This window comes from Gopherus flavomarginatus, chromosome 1 (genome assembly GCF_025201925.1).
Source record: "Gopherus flavomarginatus isolate rGopFla2 chromosome 1, rGopFla2.mat.asm, whole genome shotgun sequence".
Classification (NCBI taxonomy): domain Eukaryota; kingdom Metazoa; phylum Chordata; order Testudines; family Testudinidae; genus Gopherus; species Gopherus flavomarginatus.
Window position 1 is genome coordinate 210,998,392 of NC_066617.1, and position 6,000 is coordinate 211,004,391.

General features: G+C 48.3%; 1 protein-coding gene across 9 annotated transcripts in view; it reads left to right on the plus strand.

Annotated features, from left to right (window-relative positions):
- AGPAT3 (1-acylglycerol-3-phosphate O-acyltransferase 3) overlaps positions 1-6,000 on the plus strand; it is a 154,645-nt gene that overhangs the window by 110,355 nt on the left and 38,290 nt on the right. The window lies entirely within an intron of this gene.

The following is a 6,000-nucleotide window of genomic DNA, read 5'->3' on the forward strand; positions in this document are numbered from 1 at the left end:
AACCCTTAGCTATCTGTTTATGACACGCCCCCCAAATTGCAGACAGTGGGGAAGCTCACTGGCGGCGATTTCCTTCTAGAACTTGAAAATAAACAGATTAATACAACACATACACCTTTACATATACTCCTAAGTATATAACTAACAGACTTCTACATTTTAAGAACACTTTTTAACTACTGAATTATGGGAAACTCTCACGGGAGAGTGCATTAGCAACTTTATTAGAAGCTCCTGTGATGTGTTGAATTTCAAAATCAAAATCTTGGAGAGCTAAACTCCAACGAAGAAGTTTCTTGTTGTTCCCCTTGGCAGTATGAAGCCACTTTAGTGCAGCATGGTCAGTTTGTAGTTGGAACCGCCGTCCCCAAACATATGGGCGTAGCTTTTCCAGGGCGTACACAATGGCATAGCATTCCTTTTCACTGACTGACCAGTGACTTTCCCTCTCAGACAGTTTCTTACTGAGAAACACGACAGGATGGAAGTTGTGATCTGTTGCTTCCTGCATGAGCACTGCTCCTATACCACGCTCAGATGCATCTGTGGTTACTAGGAATGGCTTGTCAAAATCCGGGGCCCTGAGCACAGGGTCAGACATGAGCGTCGCCTTAAGCTGGGTAAAGGCCTTTTGACACTCATCAGTCCACTTAACGGCATTTGGCTGGGTCTTTTTGGTCAGGTCGGTCAGTGGGGCAGCGATTTGGCTGTAGTGTGGTACAAATCGCCTGTAGTATCCGGCCAAGCCTAAGAAGGATTGGACCTGCTTCTTGGACCGTGGGACAGGCCACTTTTGGATAGCATCCACCTTGGCCTGTAGGGGGTTTATGGTTCCTCGACCCACCTGGTGCCCCAGGTAAGTCACTCTGTTTTGGCCTATTTGACACTTTTTGGCCTTAACAATTAGTCCTGCCTGCCTGATGCGCTCAAAGACCTTTTCCAGGTGTAGTAGGTGTTCGGGCCAGGAGTCTGAAAAAATGGCCACATCATCGAGGTAGGCAACTGCAAATTCTCCCAGTCCAGCTAGTAGACCATCTACCAGCCTCTGGAAGGTGGCGGGTGCATTTCGAAGGCCGAAAGGAAGGACATTGAATTCATACACCCCCGCATGGGTGACGAATGCTGACCTCTCCTTGGCAGGTTTATCTAGCGGTACTTGCCAGTACCCCTTGGTTAAGTCTATTGTAGAGATGAACTGGGCACGTCCCAACTTTTCCAATAGCTCATCGGTGCGTGGCATTGGATAGTTGTCCGGATGAGTTACAGCATTTAGCTTACGGTAGTCCACGCAAAAGCGTATTTCCCCATCTGGTTTGGGTACCAGAACCACTGGAGATGCCCATGCACTGGTAGATGAGCGGATTATACCCATCTGTAGCATGTTCTGGATCTCCCGTTCCATAGCGGCTTGGGCATGAGGAGACACTCGGTAGGGTGGGGTTCTGATTGGGTGAGCATTACCTGTATCAATGGAGTGGTATGCCCGTTCAGTCCGTCCTGGGGTGGCTGAGAACAGTGGGGCGAAGCTAGTGCACAGCTCCTTGATTTGTTGCCGCTGCAGACGTTCCAGGGTGGTTGAGAGGTTGACCTCTTCCACGCCACCGTCTTTTTTCCCGTCGTAGTAGACACCGTCAGGCCACTCAGCATCATCTCCCTGGACTGTAAACTGACAAACCTGTAAGTCTCTGGAATAGAAAGGCTTGAGAGAATTAACATGGTACACTTTAGGCTTTAGTGAGGAATTGGGAAATGCTATGAGGTAGTTTACAGCTCCCAGGCGCTCTTGGACCGTGAAGGGCCCTTCCCATGATGCTTTCATCTTATGGGCCTGTTGCGCCTTCAAGACCATAACCTGGTCTCCTACCTTGAAGGACCGATCTCTGGCATGTCTGTCATACCAGGCCTTTTGCTCTTCCTGAGCATCCTTTAGAGTCTCTCTAGCAAGGGCTAAAGAGTGTCGGAGGGTGCTTTGTAGGTTGCTTACAAAGTCCAGAATGTTAGTTCCTGGAGAAGGCGTAAACCCCTCCCATTGCTGCTTTACCAACTGTAATGGCCCCTTAACCTCGTGACCATACACAAGTTCAATTGGTGAAAACCCTAAACTGGGATGTGGTACAGCCCTGTAGGCAAACAGCAACTGCTGCAACACTAGGTCCCAATTATTGGAGAATTCGTTGATGAATTTTCGTATCATGGCCCCCAAAGTTCCATTGAACCTTTCCACCAGGCCATTGGTTTGATGGTGGTACGGGGTGGCAACCAAGTGATTCACCCCATGAGTTTCCCACAGTTTTTCCATGGTCCCTGCCAGGAAATTAGACCCTGAATCTGTAAGGATGTCAGAGGGCCAACCTACCCTGGCAAAGATGTCTGTTAGGGCCAGGCACACAGTGTTAGCCCTGGTGTTGCCTAGAGCGACTGCTTCTGGCCATCGGGTAGCAAAGTCCACTAAAGTCAGTACGTACTGCTTTCCTCTGGGCGTCTTTTTTGGGAAAGGGCCCAGAATATCCACAGCTACTCGCTGAAATGGGACCTCAATTATGGGGAGTGGCTGGAGAGGGGCCTTGACCTGGTCTTGAGGCTTTCCCACTTTTTGGCATACCTCACAAGACCGGACATACTTGGCAACGTCCTTGCCCATCCCCTCCCAGTGGAAGGACTTCCCCAACCGGTCCTTGGTTCTGTTCACCCCAGCATGGCCACTGGGATGATCATGGGCTAAGCTTAAGAGCTTCCCCCGGTACTTAGTTGGAACCACCAACTGTTTTTTGCGGCTGCCATTCTTCCCGGTGTCCACCAGAAAGAATTTCCTTGTATAAAAGTCCTTGGTCTATAACAAACCGGGATCGATTAGAAGAGCTGAGAGGCGGTGGGGTGCTCCGTGCCGCCGCCCAAGCTTTTTGAAGGCTGTCATCCGCTTCCTGCTCAGTCTGGAACTGTTCCCTTGAGGCTGGGGTCACCAGTTCTTCCTCAGACTGTGGACTTGGGCTTGGTCCCTCTGGAAGCGATGTAGGTGATGGGGTTGTTTCCGTTGCTGGTGAACCGCTCTCCGCTGGTGCACCTGAGGGTATTTCAGGCTTTGGCCGAGCCTTTTGGGTATGGCTGTCTGTGGCTTCTGCCAGTTTTGGCTCGCTGGCGCCCTTTGGCGTTGAGTTTGAAGATGTAGTTGCACTTGTTGGTGCTGGTTGCTGTTCCAGTTCCGGGCCTGGGACTGGAGATGCTGTGGCTGTTTCAGTGGTAGGCATGGAATCCGGGTCCACTACCTCTGTCTGGGTTTCTGGTAACACAGACGGGGCCTCTGTGGACGGTTCAGGAACAGGAATGGGTCTGGAAGCTTGCCTGGTTTGGCTACGTGTAACCATTCCCACTCTCTTGGCCCGCCTCACCTGGTTGGCCAAGTCTTCCCCCAGTAGCATGGGGATAGGATAATTGTCATAGACTGCAAAAGTCCACATTCCTGACCAGCCTTTGTACTGGACAGGCAGTTGAGCTGTAGGCAAGTCTACAGCTTGTGACATGAAGGGGTAAATTGTCACTTTGGCCTTTGGGTTGATGAATTTGGGGTCAACGAAGGATTGGTGGATAGCTGACACTTGTGCCCCCATGTCTCTCCACGCAGTAACCTTCTTTCCGCCCACTCTCAAATTTTCCCTTCGCTCCAAGGGTATTTGAGAGGCATCCGGGCCTGGGGATCTTTGGTGTGATGGTGGTGTAATGAATTGCACTCGCATGGTGTTCTTGGGACAGTTGGCCTTGATATGTCCCAGTTCATTACACTTAAAGCATCTTCCATCTGATGGGTCACTGGGCCGAGGTGAGTTACTGGAGACTGGTGAGGTTGAAGGGTAGGGTATCTGTGGCTTTACTTGGGTGGTATGTGGGGTCTTCGGCTGTCCTCGGTTGTAGGGTTATGGTCTGTGTGCCCCCTGGGGTAATCGTTCCCCTTGACAGTAGCTTTCTTGCTTTCTGCCAGTTCCATCCATTTGGCTCCAATCTCCCCCGCCTCAGCGATATTCTTGGGGTTTCCATCTTGTATGTACCGTGTGATGTCTTCAGGAACACCATCCAAGAACTGCTCCATTTGTATGAGGAGGTTCAGTTCTTCCAAGGTTTGAATGTTGTTTCCTGTTAGCCAGGCCTCATAGTTTTTTGCAATGTAGTAGGCGTGTTTGGGAAATGACACCTCTGGTTTCCACTTTTGGGTTCTGAAGCGCCGACGGGCATGATCTGGGGTTATCCCCATCCTGTATCTGGCCTTGGTTAGAAAAAGTTATAGTCATTCATTTGGTGCTTAGGCATTTCAGCTGCCACCTCTGCTAAAGGTCCACTGAGCTGTGACCTCAATTCTACCATGTACTGGTCTTCGGGAATGCTGTACCCAAGACAGGCTCTTTCAAAATTTTCCAAGAAGGCCTCGGTGTCATCACCTGCCTTGTAGGTGGGAAATTTCCTGTGCTGTGGAGCAATATTTGGCGCCGGGTTGTTAGGGTTGGCTGGCACATGCAGCCCAGCTTTTGCCAACTCCAGTTCATGTTTTCTCTGTTTTTTCCTTCTCTTCATTCTCTTTTTGTTGTTTTTCCATTTCTTTTTTGGTGTTTTTCCATTTCTTTTTGGTGTTTTTCCATTTCTCGGTGGTGGGCCAACTCTTCTTCTGCTTGTTTCCTTCGGTAGGCTATCTCTTCTTCTTCTAGTTTTCTTTTGTGTGCTGCCTCTTGGGCTGCCTGTTCTCTTTGGAAGGCTGCCAGTTTCATGCTTTCTTCCTTTTCTTTCATCTCCATCTGTCGCCTGTGTTCAGCTTCTTTGATTTGTTCTTCGGCCTCAATTTTTGCCTTAGAAGTCATGGTTCCTGTTTTCTTGTGTTGGGGTGCCCTCCGGTGTTTATCTTCTGCACTGCAGGTTCTCTGTTGCCTCCTGAAGTCTGCCTAGCAACAGTGCCTTTAGCTAATTTTCCTTTTCTCTCTCTAGCTAATGTTCAATGAAGGGAAACCAGAAAAACCACTTTATTTGCATGCCTATAAGTGCTGGTACTTGACTCCTAATGGGAGTGCTATTGTGTGACAAAAGACTGTTAATAGTCCTTAACGACTTCTGCTTAACATGCAAGCCACAACTGCCAGAGAGAGCAGAAAAAAATTTCTCTCTGGTTCCCTTTTAAACCAAACTGTTTCTCTCTGCTAAAAAGCCCTTAGCAGAGAAAAGAAAAATATAATATTTTCTACTGGCTTCTGGGTTCTGTCTATCTCCCACCAGCTGCCACTCATGAAATAACCTTAGTCCCAGATTTGGACCTTAGCGTCCAAAATATGGGGGTTAGCATGAAAACCTCCAAGCTTAGTTACCAGCTTGGACCTGGTACCTGCTGCCACCACCCAAAAAATTAGAGTGTTTTGGGGCACTCTGGTCCCTCTGAAAAACCTTCCCTGGGGACCCCAAGACCCAAAATCCCTTGAGTCTCACAACAAAGGGAAATAATCCTTTTTCCCTTCCCCCCTCCAGATGCTCCTGGAGAGATACACAGACACAAGCTCTGTGAAACTACACAGAGTGACTCCCCCTCTCTGCTTCCAGTCCTGGAAACAAAAAGTACTTTCCTATTCCCCCAGAGGGAATGCAAAGTCAGGCTAGCAATCCAACACACAAATCTCCCCTTGATTTCTTCCTCCCACCAATTCCCTGGTGAGTACAGACTCAATTTCCCTGAAGTAAAGAAAAAACTCCAACAGGTCTTAAAAGAAAGCTTTATATAAAAGAAAGGAAAAATAAGTACAAATGTTCTCTCTGTATTAGATGATACAACACAGGGTCAATTGCTTAAAAGAATATTGAATAAACAGCCTTATTCAAAAAGAATACAAATCAAAGCACTCCAGCACTTATATTCATGCAAATACCAAAGAAAAGAAACCATAGAACTTACTATCTGATCTCTTTGTCCTTATACTTAGAAACAGAAGACTAGAAAGTAGAACTACTTCTCCAAAGCTCAGAGCAAGCAGGCAA